The sequence below is a fragment of the Lemur catta genome, chromosome 8 (genome assembly GCF_020740605.2).
Source record: "Lemur catta isolate mLemCat1 chromosome 8, mLemCat1.pri, whole genome shotgun sequence".
In the NCBI taxonomy this organism is placed as follows: domain Eukaryota; kingdom Metazoa; phylum Chordata; class Mammalia; order Primates; family Lemuridae; genus Lemur; species Lemur catta.
The window spans coordinates 76,380,879-76,402,658 of NC_059135.1; positions in this window are offsets into that span (position 1 = coordinate 76,380,879).

A 21,780-nucleotide genomic window follows, 5' to 3' on the forward strand; every position below is an offset into this window, starting at 1 on the left:
TTGATAAGAATATATTTTATTTAACAAAATATATCTAATACATTATGAGTTCAACATGTAACCAGTATGATGATAAAAATTCTTGTATAAACTAAGGGGAGTTTGTAACAGTCTGGCCACATCATGAATCTTTCAGGGTGCTAAACTGAAGCAGTGGTCATTCCCACACAGACTGTTACAAAACCGTGGTTCTCAAGGAGGGGCTGGCGGAGGGAGGGAATGAGGAGTGGGAGTCAAAATCATTTCGGAGAACTTTCGAAATGTGCCAGTAGAGAGAAAAAGCATGTGTGACTTGAAAAAATTCCCCAGACAACTTATAAGTCACCCCCATTTCTTTCCCAATTTAAGAACCAGAGTGGAAAAGAGAATCCTTCTAATGGGAATGGAGAATTATTATAATAAAGATTTTTCCACTTCCAACACTCAAAGATTACATGATTTAGAAGCTTGGCATCCTCCCAGCTTTCTCCTAAATTACCCGACATTATGTAACACTCATTTTTCCAAATAGAGGTGAAAGACGACATCCTTAATGTCCATTTTAGCTAAATACATCCCTTTTGGCCTAGAGTGTAGAACATATCTAGATTAATGATCGAAGGCTTCTAACTATGAACAAATCACTGCTACCTTTCCTTTAACCACTCTCTCTCTCTCTCTCTCTCTCTCTCTCTGCTGGCTTTTCTCTTGTGCAGGGCTTTTCACAGGACAACACGTTTGGACTTCAACTTTTAACCTCTTTGAGTTGAAGTGGATGAGGTGGCATGTTAGAACAAAAAGTCATGGAGAAAGCCAAAGTTAAATATCAAAGAATAGGCATGGCTTTGGGAGACAATTCCAACTCGTATTTGCTTTCCCACGCCATTTTGTATCCCATGGTGGAGGCTGTCATGAGTAGGAAGTATTTTAGTAAGTTGACCAGTGGCAACTTACTAAATTTCATATATTGGCATTATCTTAATTCTGCTCTGCAACTTTATCCCTCTCTCTATGACTTACATTGTAACAACAGTAATCTATACATTTCAGGGCTGTTGTCTAAAGATGTAAAAATTTATGTAAATGAATGTTTTTCAAACTGCTTTTGAAAAAATAATTTAAAAATCACCAAAAGGCTTTGTTTTTAATTGTCAACTGCTTTCTCATTTTCAGATGACAAGCCCAGTGACAGATACTCAATGTTCCTGAGAGTTTTTTTTATAATATGCAAACTCTTTGATTTGAAGATTAAGAATTTAGTGGCACACAATGGCCTCTGTGGCTTTAAATGCCTTAATTATTTCAAATACAAATTTAAAATTCAGACACCTAGTGTTACTTAAATGCACCCAGGTTTTTGTGGTTTCATAATAACATCTGTTTTGGTTTTTCAACCACAAAAGTGCGTTTAATCTGTTCTTCCTTTAGTTGAACTTTTCACATCTGCTTCGGCTCGGTTCCCATAAGCTAAAGACCAGATCTTTTCCAAAGTAGGAAGTCTACCTGTACAACTGTTGTTCTAGCTCAAAAGATCTGTTTTTAATACCAGCTGAAGATTTCAAAAGAATAACAAAAATAAACTCTTTACCCAGAATGCACTTCTTATACTTTTTGGCTTACATATCATCATGTGGTCATTTTATGAATGCAATGCTGCCTGGAAATTTTAAATTAAAACAGTGCATTGTCAGATCACATACAACCAGGTAGTCTCCCGACTCCCTAAGATTTTTAATCACGGAAAAAGAGTGCATTCTATTAAGTTAATTATTCGTGAAGAAGTTGTACCAAGGGTGGACAATGGCTTCAAGACCTCAGTGGTTTGTTTTGGACACATACCTAATGCTTATCTGAATCCCATGGGTCCTGAGAAGCAGGCCGGAAAATGTTGCAAGGACATTACTTCACAGATTTTCCACAATTGTTTGCTGCCTCTGAGGCTTCAGCTCTTCGGCTCCTGTTTATAACCAACCCTAAGAGACATTTCTAAAATCAGAGACTCTGAAACCAAACCCTTACAAGCGTCTTTGAAAAACACCCAAGGTGCTGAGAAGAAACAAATTTTTCTTTACTTATGAATTTGGTAGAGAAAGTTATTGAACAAATGAGTGCCTGGGTTAGATATGTGTTAATTGGCTTTCTCAAGTGGAGGAATTAACTCTCTTTTTCAGCATTTACATGAGATTGAACAAAGCTGAATATTCATTCTTTATTTGGACAAGATATAATTGATATCAAGTTAGTCTAATTATTTTATTTTAGAAAGTTATTTTGAATATGTGAGATGCACATAATTATATATTTTTCCTGACACATGATTATGTAATTATGTCTGGTCCTGTTTACAGGACAGCATAACACAGCATACTGCAATTAGTAGGTGTTCAACCCATGTTTGGTGAATGAGGCCTAATGAGGCAATATAATGGGCAAAGAGTACCTTTGTCAATGCAAACAAGATGACTCCATGATTTGAATAATCTCCCAGTGCCTTACGTAAATAGGAGCTGTCGGCGGGGATGATTCAACTTAATTTTAAAAAAATTAATAGATTGCATGACATGTGCAAGTCACTGTGATAGTCACAATGAGAAATACAAGTCACAATGAGTAGGAGTTTTCCAAGGTTGAAGTATAAGTATGCAAATTATGAAAAAGTGCCTTAAGAAAAATAGCAAGACACTGCTATGGCAAATCTAGTGTTTGAGACAGGCCTTAAAAGAAAAGTCCTCAAAATTTGGAGAGTTTTGAATGAAAAATGAGAAAGAAAGTGATTTGGTAAGAGAGCAAAAGATTTCAAGTGTAGAGAACAGATTTAGGAAAAGTAAGGAATTTCAAACAGGCTAGTTTGGAGCACAAGCTGATAGAGGATTAGACAAGCATAAAGATAAAAGAGTAGCAGGAGCAGGGTGGCATGCTATGGAACACTTTAAATGCTGTGCCAAGCAGCGTGTACTTAATACAGTAGGAAATTAGAACCGGAATCTTCGAATTAGGTTTACTCACTGTAGCATTCAAATTATTTACTACGAATTTTCACTCATTTTGCCAGAATAGACAGAACCAAAGAATTACCTTTCTTTTCCAAACTTTGTCAAATATTTTGGCATTGTTGTTAAATGCATTTTTTATTTAAAAGAGAATCTGACAGGTTGTGTGTATGGGCTGGGGGGGGCGGTCCTGTCATATATTCTGAAACTTACATTCACTAATGGGCTTGAAGAGAAAGTAGAAATGGTTCTTTTAAAGTTCATGCAGAAAAAACACACATCCTCTGGAAAAGACAAGTAAAATATGGGTAGAAAAACCATTTGTGAAACTTCTTACACCCAAATATTCAAAATTAAATGCTCTCAAGACTATTGACAATTGTAAGAAGAAGTTTCCATACAGGGACCACTGATCAAATGACAGTTAACAAGATTTTTTTAAATGACAACAAGGAAAAGGACTTTGTCACAAAATGACAAAAACTTATCTTGTATGATTTTGGATCTAAGCATTTATTTATAACTGTTTTTGTCATTTTGTTGAGAGTCATAAAAGCAACTGTATAAATCTTAATCGAGAAAAGCTCCATGCTTAAATTCTTCAATGGTTTAAAATAAGAGTGATGAGATATTGAGAAATATAGAATTTTGGGAGAGCTTTTTTTCCCCATATGATTATAGTATATAGATAGAGCAGAGACTCAGGGATATACAAATCTAGATGTATGTATGTGTGTATTTGTATTATACACACACATACACACAGAGGAAAAATATGTTAATATTTCTGCCACTTGGAGATTAAATTAAGTGATTTGAGTCATACCCTCACTAATTCATTTATTTATTTAAATTTTACTGGGACATGACTACGTGAATAGAATCTGGAATAGAAAGGAAAAAAGATTCAATATGTCCCAAATGCCACAAACCAAATTGCTGTTGTTATCCCTGTCCTTTCCACTGCAACCTGACTTGCTTCCAGTATTATCTCCTATCTACTGAGGAATATAAAGCACAATTAATGACCTCATCCTCTCTTCCTTTCCCAAGTCCAACCCAACATAATGTCTCACACTTTTACTCATGATGTATTTTTCAATCCCAACTCTATCACCAATTCTATCACTCTAATCCAAGCCATCAGCATGTCACATGCAGACGACTGCAATGGTACGCTATCTGATCCGTGTGCCCCTTCCCCACCCTTCTCCAATTCATTTTGCAGGCAGCAGGCATGTTGATATGACTTTGTCACCACCCCCAGCTGTCTCTATCCCTTTGCCATTGCTCTTAGAATTTCGCTCACTGTTGTACTTCTAGAATTTTTAGCTAAGAACAGGATTGAATTCAATTTAATCACAATACTCAGATGGGAAGAAAGACTAATAAACAAATAACAGGATAGATGGGGTGACTGGAAACATGCAGAAAGTGGTTACTCTGCTCTTACTCCCAGAGGCAACTAAGTTTCACATGAACAACAATAACAAAAAAATCATTCTCTTCCACAAGGCAGTATTATCTTTGCTTCTTTATAGGATTCCCATGATGACTCACTGGTTTGGTATTCTGGAGTCGGTGGACATGATTCAGAACATGAGAAACCTAATTCTTTAGAAGTCAAAAGGAAGTTTTGAAAATGTAATTCATAAAGAAAAGTGTTTCCCAAATATTTTTATAGGCTTCCTTAAAAATCTTCCTTATTTTGCTGGTTCCAGTATTTCCAGAAGAACACTGTTATTACCCGAGATTTGAAGTAGGGTTGCTATTGAGGAAGCTACCTGGACTCAATTCTTAACTCTATTTCAGAATTCCACCATATGTTTTCCCTTCTCATAAAGGATTAAAACCACATCATGATAGACTAATCTGTGAGAATCATAAGGCTTTTAACAAGGAAGAAATGGATAAAAAAAACACTTTATGCCTTATTAAAGAAATCCCCCTGCTCCTCAGAGGCAGTTTTCAGCATCTTATTAGTGGCATTTGATCTGACTGACATATTGACCAGTAATTGGAACAGAAGATGGATCTTTTCCACTTAGATCACAAAGGGAATATAAATCTGTGGCTGTAAATTCAAGAGGGACAATTTCCAAAGAATTTCTTTAGAATAAACCCCTCTTGCTCTAAAACAGCCTTGGAAGTTGTCTTAGATACATCCTTGGCTTTTTAAATAAATCAGTGCACAATAGGTTTACCTTTATTTGTATTTGCAAATAGACCAAAATAGAATTGATCTTAAAGTGAAAGTAACTTTAAATGCCCACCCTCTAGTCATATCCATAGAAACTACTGTTAGTAGCCAAAACATTATTGGCTACTGTTCTATTGTTGTTTAGCTTGTGTTTATACTTTTTCTTTTTTGTTATTTTACACTACTCACACATTAACATTAATTGGTTTCAGTGCCATATTTTTATTGATCAACTTCTCCTGAAGTTGGAATGATACAGATATCATTTTTATAAAATTTCTGAAATAAATACAAAAAACTCTGACTTTAACAGAATGATAAATATTTTACCATTTCATAATTGTGTGAAACAATGAACTATAAACCAGCCAGATATCTACAGAACATACTCAAATTATTTCCATTGTAACTATCCTGTTAAAGTCTCAGTATCTAGATCACTGCCAGTATTAATTACTGACTTGCAATTCTGGTTTTGTTTTCAGTGTTTATAAAATAAGGAAAACGATTGCAGGTATATAAGAGAAAATACATATGCATAGATGCATTTTGAAAGTCTTTTTTTTCCTAATACTTATTCCATTCAAGAAAAATCACAATTTTTTCAGAAGATTACAGGGGTACAGATACTATGTTTACATGGATTGCTTTTGTACTGCTGCAGTCAAATTAATAAATGTGCCCATCACACAGATAGTGTGCATTGTATTCATTAGGACTGATTTCACCCAACCCCTCCTTCTCCTTCCCAACTGCATGATTTCTGTTGAGTTATACTTCCATCAGTGCACATGAGTGCTGCTTGGTTAGTTCCAATTTAATAGTGAGTACATGTGGTGTTTGTTTTTCTATTATTGTGATAAATCACTTAGGAGAATGGTCTCCAGTTCTATCCAGATTGTGGCAAAAGATTATAATTCATTTTTTATGGCTGAGTAGTACTCCATGGTATACATATACCGTACTTTATTAATTGGGCAGTTGGGTTGATTTCACATATTTGTTATTGTGAATTGTGCTGTAATAAACATTCTAGTGCAAGTATCTTTTTAATAAAATGACTTTTTTTCCTTTGGGAAAATACCCAGTAGTGGGATTGCTAGATCAAATTGTAGGTCTACTTTTAGTTCTTTGAGGAATCCCCATACTATTTTCCATAAAGGTTGCACTAGTTTGCAGTCCCACCAACACTGTATAAGTGTTCCCTTCTCTCCGCATCCATGCCAGGATCTATTGTTTTGGGACTTTTTGATAAAAGCCATTCTCAGTAGGGTTAGGTGATATCTCATTGTGGTTTTGATTTGCATTTATCTAATGATAAGTAACATTGAACATTTTTTCTTGTTTATTGGCCATTAGTCTATCTTCTTTTAAAAAGCTTCTTTTCATGTATTTTGCCCACATTTTAAAGGGTTTGTTTGTTTTTTCTTGCTGATATGCTGAAGTTCTTTATAAATTCTAGTTATTAGTCCTTTATCAGATGTATAACATGAATATTTTCTCCCATTCTATAGGATGTCTATTTGTTCTATTGATTGTTTCCTTGGCTGTGCAGAAAAATTTTAATTGAATCAAATCCCATTTATTTATTTTTGTTGTTGCTGTGATTGCCTTTGTAGTCTTCTTCATAAATTCTTTACCTAGGCTGATATCTAGAAGAGTTTTTCCAACATTTTCTTCTAGAATTCTTATGGTTTCATGCCTTACATTTATTTAAGCCTTTTATCCATCTTGAATTAATTTTTGTGAGTGGTGAGAGATATGGATCCTGTTTCAATCTTCTACGTGTGGCTATCCAATTTTCCCAGCACCATTTATTGAATAGGGAATCTTTTCCCCAGTGTATATAGCTGTCTACTTTGTCAAAGATCAGATGGCAATATGTGGATAGTTTTGTATCTAGGTTCTCTGTTTGTTCCATTGGTCTATGTCTATATTTTTGTGCCAGTACCATGCTGTTTTGGTTACTATATCCTTGTAGTATAAAGTCTGATAGAGTGATTCTTCCAGATTTGTTCCTTTTGCTTAAGGTTGCTTTGGATATTTGGGCTCTTTCTGGTTCCAAACAAAGCATAAAATTATTTTTTCTAGATCTGCAAAAAATGACATTGGTATTTTGAGGGGGGTTGCATTGAATATGTAAATCACTTTGTGTAGTAGGGACATTTTAACAATGCTGATTCTGCAGATCCATGAGCATAATAGGTTTTTCCATTTTGTTTACATCATCTGCAATTTCCATCCTCAAAGTTCTCCTTGAAGAGTTCTTTCACCTCCTTGGTTAAAAATATTCCTAGGTAGTTTATTTTATTTGTAGCTATTGTGAAAGCTATTGAGTCTTTGATTTGATTCTCAACTTGACTGTTGTTGCTGTATAGGAATGCTAATGATTTGCGTACATCAATTTTGTAACCTGAGACTTTGCTGAATTTATTTATCAATTCCAGGAGTCTCTTGGTGGGAATCTTTGGGTACTCTAAATATAAAATCATATTGGTTGGGCATGGTGACTCATGCACTCTGACTCCTAGTGATTTCTGGCCAGGCATGGTGGCTCACGCCTGCAATCCTAGCACTCTGGAAGGCCAAGGCAGGAGGATTGCTTGAGCTCTGGAGCTTGAGACCAGCCTGAGAAAGAGTTCGATCCCATCTCTACAAAAAATAGAAAGCCAGGTGTTGTGGCATGCCTGTAGTCTCAACTACTTGGAGGCTGAGGCAGGGGAATCACTCGAGCCCAGGAGTTGGAGGTTGCAGTGAGCTACAATAATACTACTATACTCTACCCAAGGCCACAGAGTGAGGCTCTGTCTCAAAAAAAAAAAAAAAAAAATCATATAATCATCAAAGAGCAATAATTTGACTGCCTCTTTCCCCATTTTGATACCCTTAATTTCCTTCTCTTGCATGATTGCTCTGGGTAGGACTTCCAGCACTATGTTGAATAGAAATGGAGACACGGGCATCCTTGTCCTGTTCCAGTTCTGGGTGGAAATGCTTTCAATTTTTCCCCATCCAATATGATGTTGGCTGTGGGTTTGTCATATATGACTTTTCTACTTTTGACATATGTTCCATCTATGTGTATTATGTTGAGAGTTTTTTATCATAAAAGGATGCTAAGTTTTGTTGAATGTTTTTTTCTACACCTATCAATCTTTGTTTTTGCTTCTGTTTAATAACATTTATCAATTTACATATGTCAAACCACCTTTCCATACCTGGGATGAAGCCCACCTCATCATGGTGGATTATTTTTTTTAATGTGCTGCCCTAATTCAGTTTGCTAGAATTTTATTGAGGATTTTTGCATCTATATGTGTAAGGAATATAGGTCTATAGCTTTCTTTTTTTGTTATGTCCTTGCCTGGCTTTGGTTTGGAGATGACACTGGCTTCATTAGAATGAGTTGTGGAGGATTCCTTCCTTCTTGATGCTATGAAATAATTTCTGCAGTATGGGTACTAATTCTTCTTTGTAGGTCTGATAAATTTGGCTGTGAAACCATCTGGTCCAGGATTTTTTGTTTGTTTTTGGAAGATTCTTTATTTTTTATTTTTTTATTTTTTTAATTTCAGACTATTACAGGGGTACAAATACTTTGGTTAAATATAGTGCCTTTGCACTGCCCAAGTCAGAGCTATAAACATGAACATCCCCCAGACAGCACACACTGCTCTTGTTAGATGTGAATTTACCCATACCCTTCTTCCCTCTCTTACCTTCCTGACATCCAATGGATGTTACTTCCATATATGCACATAAATGTTGATCAATTAATATCAATTAAATGCTGAATACATGTGGTATTTGTTTTTCCATTCTTGTGATACTTCACTTTGAAGGATGGGCTTCAGCTCTATCCAGGATAATATAAGAGGTAGTTCACCATTATTTTTATGGCTGAGAAGTAGTCCATGGTATACATATACCACATTTTATTAATCCACTCATATATTGATGGACACTTGGGCAGATTCCACATCTTTGTAATTGTGAATTGTGCTGCTATAAACATTTGAGTGCAGATGTCTTTTTCATAGAATGTGTTTTTTGCTTTGGGTAAATGCCCAGTAGTAGGGTTGCTGAATCAAATAGTAGTTTTACTTTTAGTTCTTTGAGGTATCCCCATACTACTTTCTACAGAGGTTGTACTAGTTTGGAGTCCTACCAACAGTATGTAAGTGTTCCTATCTCTCTGCATCCACACCAACATTTGTTATTTTGGGACTTTTGGATAAAAGTCATTCTGACTGGAGTTAAGTGTTATATCATTGTGGTTTTTGGAATATTTTTTATTGTTGCTTCAATTTTGTTGCTCATACTTGGTCTGGGCAGGAATTCTATTATTTACTGATTGAGTATTGGGAGGTGGTGTGTTTCCAGGAATTTGTACAGTTCCTCAACATTTTGAGTGTATGTGCATAGAGATTTTTATAGTATTCACAGATGATATTTTGTATTTTTGTGGGATCAATTGTAATATCTCTTTTTTCATTTCTGATTGAGTTTATTTGGTTCCTTTCTTATCTACTTCTGGTTAATCTAGCAAGAGGTCTATCAATTTTGTTTATCTTTTCAAAGAAACACCCTGTGTTTCATGAATCTTTTATATTTTTTGTTTTTGTTTTTTATTTCATTTAATTCTGCTCTAACTTTAGTTATTTATTTTTTTTCTGCTGGGTTTGAGTTTGGTTTGCTCTTTCTTTTCTAGTTCCTTGAGATGATTCATTAGATTGCTGATTTGTGATCTTTCTGTCTTTTTGATGTAGATGTTTAAGACTATGAATTTTCCCCTTAGGACTGCTTTTGCTGAATTCCACAGATTGTGATAACTTGTGTGCCCTTTGTCATTTAGTTCAAAGGATCTTTTGATTTCTACATTAATTTCCTCCTTGACTCAATAACCATTCAACAGTAAGTTATTTTATTTCCATTACTTTGTGTAGAATTAAGTATCTCTGTTGGAGTTGATTTATAATTTTATTCCACTATGGTCTGAGAAGATGCATGATATCATTCATATTTTTTTGAATTTGTTGAGACATGTTTTGTGGCCTAAGATGTGATCAATCTTAGAGAATGTTTCATGTGCTGATAAGATGAATGTACATTCAGTAATTTTGGGCTAGAATATTCTATAAATGTCTGTTTGGCCCATTTTTTCTAGAGTCCTGTTTAATTCCAATTTTTCTTTATTTATTTTCTGCTTGGAGGATCTTTCCTGTTCTTTCAGTGGGCTGTTGAAATCCCTGGCAATTGCAATGTTGCTATTTATCCCTTTGTTTAGCTCTAGTAGGGTTTGCTTTATGTATCTGGTATACCTGTGTTAGGTGCATAAATATTTAGGATTATTATTTCTTCTTTATGAGTTGCTCTCTTTACCATTATATAATGACCATCTTTGTCTTTCTTTACTATTGTTAATATGAGGTCTATGTTATCTGATATGAGAATGACTATACCTGCTTTCTTTTGGTTTCCATTTGCATTGAATATTGTTTTCCATCCCTTCACCTTGAATCTGAATGAGTCCTTGTAGGTTAGATGTGTTTCCTGGAGACAGCAGATAATTGACTTGTATTTTTTTATCCATTTAGACAACCTATATCTCCTGAGTGGGGCATTCAAGGCGTTCACATTTATTGAAGGAATTGATAAGTGGGTTGCATTTCTGTTCATCCTGTTGGATAGAACTTTATTGCTTTGTTTTACCTCATGAACCATGGTTTTATATGAGCTTTGAGCTGTAGCTTTCAGGTGATTTTACACTGGTCGGTTTCTATTGTGCTGATTGGTGTATCATACAGATTTCAGTACTTACTGCAAGGCAGGTCTGGTCTTGAAAAATTCCCTCAGTGTTTGCTTGTCTGAAAAAGTCTTTATTTCTCCCTCATATAAGAAACTTAGTTTTGCAGGATACAAAATTCCAAGGCTGGCCATTATTCTGTATAAGAAGACTGAAGAGAGGGCCCCAATCCCTTCTGGCTTGTAAGGTCTCAGTTGAGAAGTCTGCAGTTAGCCTGATAGGTTTTGCTTTGTAAGTTACGTGATGCTTTCACCTTACAACTTGTGGGAGTTCCTCCTTTGTGTTAACTTTAGCTAGTCTGATGACTATTTGTCTTGGTGATTGACTCTTTGCATTGAATCTCCCAGGTGTTATTTGAGCTTCTTATACCTGGATATCTAAATTTCTAGCAAGACCAGGGAAGTTTTCCTCAGTTATGCCCTCAAATACATTTTCCAACCCTTGTGTGTTTTATTCTTCACCCTCAAGGATGCCTATAATTCTTATGTTTTGTCTCTTTACCTAATCCCATATTTCTTGTAGTCTTCATTTTTTCCTCTTCTCTGTTTTTTATCTTTGACTGACTAGTTTAATTCAAAAGTGTTGTCTTCAAGCTCTGATATTCTGTCTTCTACCTGGTCTAGTCTATTCTTGAGGCTTTCCACTGTGTTTTGTATTTCCTTAAGTGAATTTTTCATTTCCAGAAGTTCTATTTGATTTTTTTAATAATTTGATTTCCTTAGTGAATTTTTCCTTCATTTCCTGAATTTTTCTGTGTGGTTTCTTTGTGTTGGTTTCCATTTTCTCTTGTATTTTATTGAGCTTACTTACAATCCATATTTATCTGTCATTTCAATATTCTGATTTTGGTTGGAATCCATTGCTAGAGAACTGGTGTTCACTTTTGGGGGTGACCTTTTGCTCTGATTCTTCATTCTTCTGGAGTTTTTTCACTGATTCCTTCTCATCTGGAGCAGCTGCTGCTTCTTATTTTTGGGTTTTCTTTTGCTTACATGGGGCTTTTTTCCCTCCCCTCACTCATATGGGTTTGTTTGTAGGACATGTTGCATAAGAACCTTTGACTTGGTTTCTTGGTGCTTTGATGGTGATCTAGGTTCTGAATGGGTGCCTTGGTCACAGATATCCTTGGTGTGGTCATTTTCTCAGTTGCTAGTTGTTTGTAGACTATAGGAGTGGTGAGCTATGTGTGTGGCCAGATTCCTTGTCTCTCTTTGATGAGGGAGGATGGAGGTCTTTGAAATCCTTTCTCTTTCCCCAGCTCTGTGGTATTCTTAACAGTGTGAATGGTAATAGCACACCCAGTTTAATCTCTGAGACAGTAGGTGGTGCCTGAGGGCAAGAATCTACCACACCCTGTACAATTGAGTCAGTAAAGTCTGTAAAGGGTGTGCAAGTTGACCTCCCTGTCAGTAGGTGGCACTTGCTGTATGGAATAAGCTGCAGTGTTGTTTTTGCGTCCCGTGACCATCTCTAGTCCCTCTGAAGAATCACTTGAATGCCCCACATGATTGGTGGGGCCCTGGAACTTCAAGTTCATGCTTATTCTCTGCCATAGCAGAAGCAGGTGGGGGAGTAAGGCTGGGTGAGGCTGGGTTGAGTGAGCTTGCCTTCATGCACCCCCAAAACTGGCAAAATATCTGTTTCAGCAGGGGCCCAAAGTCTGCTCCCAGCTTGTGAACAAAGCCACCAAGGAGGGGCTGAAGTGGACCCACCCAACCAGAAAATCTACTCCTGCAGGTAGAGCCATCTGATAATCATAGTCTGGCAGTCTGGAGCAGGCCTCACTCCTCTCCACCCTTCCCTGCTCCATTGTTTCCCCTAGCATCTGCCGGCAGGCAGAAGCTCAAGCAAGCTGAGCTCCCCCACAACTATGATGTGTGCCGGGATGTTCCCTGCCCAGTATCCTGGTCTGAGCTGAGATCATGGCCTTCCTGTGGGGAGCCCACTGCACTCTCCCTGTGATCTGCTCACATAGGCTTCCTTGCCTCCTGAGACTAATTCATAAATCTCCCCTCCATGGCCCAGAGCAATATGATTGAGACCTGGGGGTACTGGATCTGGCCTGCTGGCCTATCCCTAGGTCCCCAAATGTCAATCCCTGATCATGCCAGGGAGAAGCATGCTGGTTCTAAGTTGCATAAGTAATGCCCAAGCAGGTTTCAAGTCCCTCCATCTTGGGGCATGCCCCACTCTGATGGAATCACGGGGCAAGCAGCACCAGAGAAGGCTAGCAGGCAGGAAGTTTGCAGTCCAAGCACCCCTCCATCCACTGCAGGACCCCAAGATAAAAGGTCTGAGCCCCATTCTCTGTGGAAGCCTTGGTGTGTTGGCTCAATTGTCTCTCTTGGCAGCCATGGTTGGGGGAGAGCCAAGGGAGAAAAAAGAGTCTGGATGGAGGAATTCTAGCACTCTGGTCATGTCTGTCCCTCACTCTGGAAGGTTGCCCACCCAGAACATCCAGGCACTGGAATCATGCAGATCACCTGCGACCCACTGGACCCCTGTGGCTCCTGCAGTCTGGGCCAGATTTGGGAATTATCTGTGTGGGAATGAATAAAATGAAACCTGGGAAGTTGAAGGCCCCTGAAGAGGACAAAGGTGCACAGTGGGTAGAGAAACAATATGGTGCCTGCCATCCCGGCTCAGGTCTATGGAAATGGGAGGCAACCCAGGGGGCTGGAAGCCTCATGCCCTGTCCACAAGAAACTCCCAGCTCACTGGCGGCAGCAGCCCCTGAGTTTCTGGGCAGAAAGTCTCTCCAGCAGCTCAGGAATCCACCGACTGTCAGCGATTCAAGGGAGAAGGGAACAAACCACTCCACCTACCTTTCTCACTGGTCTCCAAGCCTCTAGGAGTTTGATCTCTGCCAATACCTTGTTTCTTCCTGCTCTGCTTTGCAACTTCTTCCCATAGAGTCTCCTGAAGGTTCTGGTACCCTTCCCTCAGACTCACACCCAATCTCTGTTTGTCTGTTTTTTTTTTTGTTTTTTTTTTCTGTTTATCTAAAATTTCTCCTTCTCACTGAGATGCTGTGGCAGCTGTTGCCTCTGGTCAGCCATCTTCACAAAATCAAAATCACAATTTAAACCATGGATGTTGTATGAATACTTTGAAGGATGCAACTTGATTTTTCTGGAAATAAAACCACACAAAAATAACTACTTTATGGCACTTTGGAATTTATCACCTAAACATATAAGTTCATACCTTTCCAGTGTATTGATCTTTATTTTGCAAATGTTTCAGCAGCATTTACTATCATTGAAATAGTGGCAACATGTTCTACTTAAGATCAAACAATCTCCTGAAATCTGGCAAGATTTAACAGAAATTTAAAACAATACTTTCCAGGGAAAATGCTAACCATCTGCAACTGTTATTATTAACACTATTCTTTTCTTTTTTCTTCCTATATTATTTACATTTCCTGTTGCTCTCAAAGCTTTCAATCTATCATTAGCAATTAATTGTAAACAAATGGTTCAAGAGGATGTTTGTATCTATGGGTTTTTTTCCCTAAGCCAAACAAATACAGGATCTTGTTTTAATCACGTAAATGTCCTGTTCACACACAAGTCTACCTGAGCTGTGCTAAGAAAAATCTGTGACAGAACACAAAAATGATTACTTTCAGAAAGGAAGGATATCATCTAAATAGTGCTCTTGGTGTCCTTGTAGTAGCTGGACAAACTTTCTAAAAAGGGAAAAACATGTTAATAAGGGAGGGGCTACTTTAATAGTTTGTTAGTGTTATTTAAAGTAGAAAACATGTACTTAGATACAGTTGCACCTAAAGAAAAATGGAAACATCAGAACATACTGTATTGTTTTGTGTTACCTTGTCCTAAGTACTTAAGTCCAGTTACACTAAAGGAAGTTGTTTCATACCAAATTATGGCCCCTTTCTTTTAGTCCTTGTTGTAACCACCAGGATAGATCATTCAATGCCACCCACTTGTCTCTCTGCCAGAGCGAGTGCACAGTTACTTGTTCAGTTTTGCAGGAGATGCCTCTTTGATGTTGCTCAGCCACCATTTCCTTTCCATTCGCTTTTATCTCCATCCTGGCACTCATTCCTGCAGCATCCTCTTCTCCAGATGGTCTCCATCTCCCCTTTAGAAGTGCCCAAAATATTCCAGCTTCCTCCTCTTGATCTTTTCCCATCGACAGCCACGTTATCCCTCAGCATTTTAATACCAACCTTGTCCTATTTTATTTTCTTCACAGATTGTTTTTATGGGAGAAAAGAACTACAAGGTAAGATCACAACATCCTCAGCAAACATTGCTGTATTATTAATCATACTTCTCAACTATTTTCTGGAAATGCTCTTTAAGTGCCTTGATTACCCAACATGTATTAAATAACTATTGTTTATCAGGGAGGGCATTTGGCACTGGGGATTCAGATAGAAATAAACCGTGTCTGATGACAGGAGATAAATGAGTTCTGGACAAGCTTGGGTGGAACAGGCACTGGAAACTCAAGGAAAAAGCAATCATTTGTGCTTATGGGTAGTATTATAAAAAGGTTCATGCAGTTGGGTCTTCAAGATGAACAGGAGTTCATCAGGCTGTTCATGGATAAAGAACACCTTGGGTCAAGGAAACAGTGTAGAGATAGAGACAAAAAACAGGATGCCCAGTGCTTGGAGAATTTAAGTATTGTGTATGCTTGTAGTGATGCTTCTATGGGCAGGTTGGGGAAGTCCAACAGATAAATTTGGAAAAGTAGGTAGGGAGAGAAAAGGACTTTTCATGCCCTGTTAATTGGACTTGGCTGGAAGGCAACAGGAAACATTAAAAGGTTTTAAATAGGGAAAATACCTAATCAAATCTGTAGTTTTAAATAATTTCTTTGACTGCACTACGATAATTGGTGGAAGTTGGAAAAAATGTACAGGAAAACCTGGTTAAAAAAAAACCAATATAATAGTTTCAGTGAGAAGTGATGAAAATCTAAACTAAAGCAATATCAATAGGTTAAGAAAGAGGAAAGGGTAAATTCCAAGATTTGGAATAGATTAGTAACCAGTCACAGGGTTAGGTATGTAATATGGAGAAAAATGTTTGAGAGGTTTTTAGATGTATGACTTAGAAAGTTGGGGAAGAGATACCATTGGTTCTGTTTTAAACATGTCAATGCTGAAGTGCCAGTATAATATCTGAGTGGAGTTGACCAGAAGGCAAATAAAATTTAGGACCAGTAAATTGACAACATGTAATGATTTGGGAAATATAAGTAACCTGATGGTTATGGAACTTAAGTGTATGAATCAGGAGCCTGGGAGAGAGTATAGAGGCCAAGCCTCAAATCCCAGAAAACAACAATGACTCATATTTACTGAAAGTGGAGGAGCCAGCAAAGAATATTGAGAATGACTGAGAACAAACTTCAAGAAGGGAGAATATAATTAACAAGGTCAAATGCCACTGAGAATTGTTTTTAAAAATTGAATAGTGACTGTTGGTTGGTAATTAGAAAAATAGGGAAGGTATATAAAGCTGCACTATGAAATATTAGTTTGTATTTGAAGGGGAAGGATGAAAGAAGATGATGATTAATATGGGTCAATTATTTTTTAAGATGGAACAAAATTTAACATATCATTAATGGAAAGAATCAGTAGAATTTAATGAAAGACAAGAGCATATAAAATAATTTGCAATAACCTGGGTATTATGATACAAAAGCACAGAACTATGGGAGCATTGTTAGGATAACTTCTTTCATTCACCCTTCCATGAATACAAAGGTCAGTAACGTTTTAACTCAAATTTACTGAGTAATAACTTTCAGGTTATATTCTATTTGCACAGAAATAAAACATGAACAACAATATTCTATGAATATATTATTGAAAGATCCATCCCAGTGCCTGAATTACCAATTTTCTGAAACAAAGTGAATCATGGAGTGTTAGAACAGAAAGATACACAAGAAATAACGTGATGAAGCCCCCTCATCTATTAGATGAAGAAGCTAAAGCCCTGAAGAGGCTTCTCAAGTCACCAAAGTCAATCAGGACATCAGGAGCTGAGATAGAGCACGTTTGTACTGCAGTAGGTTTATTGTCATCCCTTGTTGCTTTACTCTTTCTACATCTAAGTTTCAAGTATCAAAGCTATAAGAAAGCTATAAGAAAGAAATGTAGCTATAAGAAAGAAATTTGTTGTGATTTGGATTTATCTCAGGATCCCTGATACCACACACAGTTTTTGCTAGAATGTATCACTTTATCCTATTCACACAGATACTTTTCAGACTCCCAAGTTGTAACTAGAATGAGTTATATTATTCAATGAGTATTATATATGTATGACCTGTCATAAAAAGTAGCTGTGACAATTTTCTTATTTCCCCCCAGAAATACAGAAATATATTTGGAATGCATTCTTTCACTAATAATAGTGTAAAGAAGACACAAATTTGATTTGACTGTTGTTCTTATTGTTGTTTTTGCTGTTATTGCTTTTCCAGTGGTGGGAGCAGGAGTTGAAAAAAAATGTTAAATTTAACTTTCCTTCTTAACTAAACAAAAACAAAGCTTTAGTTTTCAGCCTCAATTCACTTTAAATCTTTTACCCTAGTCCCACTGGCACTGTCACTTCAAAATCACAGCATAATGCAGTAGGCTGTTTCCCAATGTCAGTAAAACAAAAGCTTTATTGAACAAATATGTGTGAAAATGCTGCAAACAAAAAACATCTCCACAGGCAGCACCTGATTGGCTCACAGCAACGCTCTCCATTGTCAGCAAGTAACTTCCTAGCATATCAGGCTAATGTTCCTTTTAAAGTTGTTTGTCTTTTTTAGAAGAAGGAATCAAACAAAGAAAATTAGGGTAAATGTTTTCCTAGCCAAATTTGAGAGTAAACTGTACTTCTCAATCATAAGAAGATGGTAACACAGAATACAAAGAAATATATGTGCAGGATACCTCTCCTCTCACTCACTATTTTTTAATATAATTTTTGAAGGCGTTTCCACCCTCTATAAAATCTCCAGGTGCCAATGTGATAGTTTTACTTTTAACTAAAAACAAACACAATTGCATCTGTTTAATTACATATTTTTATGAACACTCAGTCTCTACCTACTGGAGAATTACAGACTTCTCTCCTTTGTTCCCCCCCCTTATATCTCAGCACTTTGCCATATCCTATAGCTAAAAATTACTGCAGTAATACAAAATTCAGCCCCACTGTGGTAGCGAAGTCAGAGCTAACACAAAGATGCTAAGGTCTCTGGAATTCCCTATTTTCTCTAATTTTTCCTCTGCTTATAGGGCAGCTACGCTTGTAAGTGTTTTGTGCACTAAAATCTGGAATCTCAGCCTGAGCAGCTGTGCCAGAGTTGCATTCAATCAGAGTTGCCTGTAACTACCTCCATGCCGATGTTGCCAGCAAAACTGTCCACGGAGGTCCACATAAGCTCAGTCTGGATTTCTGTCTTTCAGGTTCTGTGTTTCATAACTTTGCTACAACCCCATATTTCAAATTACTTGAAAAAGTACCTTCAAAATCCTCTAAGATAGAAATAATCTAATATAAATGAATACACTTTCCTCCAGCGAGTTATCTAACAAGCATTCTAAATTGCAAAAGCTAACTTTGTAAAGGTTACAGTAAAAGTGCTTCATGTAGGGTTATTTCCAACTCATTAAACATCCTTAGAAAAATATACAAAGTGGCTTCAAAGTAATGGCTTAAAAGAATCCATTCAGGCTTTTGAGGTAAGAGCAAAAGAGGTGGGCTACTATGAAAAGTGGGAAAAGCTAAGTGCTATTAACTGTGATCAGGTGTTTAATCTATAAGAGATAATACACTTCCAGAAATGTAGACTTGGCTACAGATTTTATTTAGAATTTATGGGATGTAAAATCACGTTTATTCATTTATCCAGCCAGATATTTATTCTTTCAATAATTATTTACTGAGCATCTATAATGTGTTAGTCACTAAACAGAGAGCTGGAAACATAACAGGTAAAGCCCCGGCCTTCCTGAAGTTTACATTCCAGTGGTGGGTACAAATAATAAAAAAGACATACATAAAGCAAAGATAAGGAGCATTAAGTATGATGAAAAAAATTAAGTACAGCCATAGGGCTAAGAGAGACTGAGAATACTATTTTAAATAGATGATTATGGAAGACGTTTTGGAAGATGTGGCTTTTTAGTAGAAACCTGGATATAGAGAGTATGAGTCATGCAGCTGTTAGGATTGACAGACAGCCTTTTAGGAAAAGGAACAGAAATACACAGTCCCTGAGCAGGATATGAGCTTGGAGTTCTTGTGAGACAGCAAAGATGTGGGAGTAGAGAGGAGTGAGAAGGAAGTAAGATTGAAGCAAGGGTAAGGGTCTTGAAAGCCACAGGAAGGACTTCGTATGTTATGCTAAGGGGATTGAAAAGCCCCTAGAGGATTGTGAGCAGAAGGACATGATCTAATAACACACACACACACACACACACACACACACACACACACAGAGGCTCTACAAACATCCCTATTTCCCTGTTTCCAATATACAAAGATTTTTTGGCAACACATTCTCTCCTTGAACATTCGTTACAGCCATTTTCTACCCTTCGATCCATGAAGTATCTGTTTTCTCTAACAAAGAGAGTGGTAGAAAAGAGAGGGCCAAGGAAAAGACCATAACAACAGTTCACATTGTATAGCAGCTTCTCACACATGTTCTCACATGGACCTTCCCTCCCCCAACAAAAAAATACGAAACAAAAACAAAAAACCTTGTTATATATGTAAGGCAATTGTGGTTATCTTCATTTCACAGATAAGGAAATTAAAACTTGAATTTCTTTGAACAATGCCATATTAGTGGAGACTGGAAGAGCTAAGACTAGAACTGAGATCTGTTGCTGAGTCCAAGGTGTGTTCCCACACACAACACTATTTTTCAAAAGAAAATTAAGTTAGGTTATTTTTCTACCTCCTTCCATATCTCAGTCATCAAAAGCTGAAATAAAATTGGGCACAAAGTTGAAGAGAATAGAAAGCCCCAGGGAGAAGAAATAAACTCAATGCCTACTGAAAGTGGAAAGAGAGCATGTGTATTGTATTATTCTTCTAGGACTAGAGCTATGGCATTTTTAATATGTCTTATACCACCTTGCAAAATCCTGGGCAAGCAACAAATCCTCAGTACAACTAGTTGGTTGTTTGATTGATTAAGAGAGAGAAAGAGAGAGAAAATAAAAGAAGTGTTAGAAACTTTTATATCAAGGAAAAAATAGTTTCATTATCTGTATAATTTCTTTCAAGACTTCAGAGAGCTGAAGTAATATAATATATATGTTAAAATATTTTCATATATACTCCAACCTTAAGTAGTTGTCATATTTTTTATGGACAGCTCATGTGACACTATTTGGGAATGAAAAAGTTTCTTGCTAGTTTCTTACAAGGTCTACAATCATAACCACTCTTTTAAGACTAGATAATTGTCATGCCAATTCAACATGTATTGAGCATCAATTATGTGATTTATATACCCCGTGAAATACCGGTAGTACAAAGACAAATTAGATACTAGCCATCTACAGGTTGTCATACTAACGGTCAGCATTTTGGATAAACCATATTATTTTATAATATTAATATGAGAGAGAAATAGAGGAAGTAACATTCTTTTGAACATAAGTCATTGACTTTGCTCACCTTTCCCCTTTCCTTGCTTTTCCCAACCACCATCCTTAAAACTACAACTAAAGACAGGAACACTCATACACTGCTGGTGGGACTGCAAACTAGTGCAACCCCTATGGAAAGCATTATGGAGATACCTTAAACAGATTCAAGTAGACCTACCATTCAATCCAGCAATCCCATTATTGGGCAACTACCCAGAGGAACAAAAGTCATTCTATAAAAAGGACACCCGTACCCGAATGTTTATAGCAGCACAATTCACAATTGCAAAGATGTGGAAACAACCTAAATGCCCATCAGTTCATGAGTGGATTAGTAAATTGTGGTATATGTATACCATGGAGCATTACTCAGCTATAAGAAATAATGGTGATGTGGCATCTCTTTGGTTCTCCTGGAAAGAGTTGGAACCCATTCTATTAAGTGAAGTATCCCAAGAATGGAAAAACAAGCACCACATGTACTCACCAGCAAATTGGTTTCCCTGATCATCACCTAAGTGCACATTTGGGAATAACACCAATTGGGTATCGGACTGAGGTGGGGGGTGGGGAGAGGGGATGGGGGTATAACTACATGATGAGTGCATTGCGCACTGTCTGGGGAATGGCCACGCTTGAATGTTCTGACTCGGGGGGATGGGTGGGACATGGGCAGTGTATGTGGCCTGAACTTTTATACCCCCATGATGATAAGCTGAAATAAAAAAAAAAAGAATAACATCAAAAGAAAAAAAAAAAAGACCACTTGGATCCTTTTTATGTTCTGTTCCTGCAATTCCCCCATCCACCTTATAGCCTACCCCAGCTCCTCTGCACTTGACTCACCACATACAAAAAAGGCAAAATGGTGGGGAGAATCCTGAAGCAGGTGGATGTCTGCCTGAAAAAAAATTCATTATTTTCCATTTGGTGTTAAGATAAATAAAAATGCCTCAAGGCAGCCTGTGGCCAGAGGAGAGGAGCTGCCCAGAGTTAATGGTTCTGAAATTTCCCCTTAGAGGAGTCAAACATTACAGAAAGATACTGAAGCTTCACTGGATCAGGTACATCAGAGGCCACAGCAGAGAAGTCAGACACAGAGAAAGATACGCCAAGTTAAGGGAAGCAGCTGCACAAGAGGCCAGAG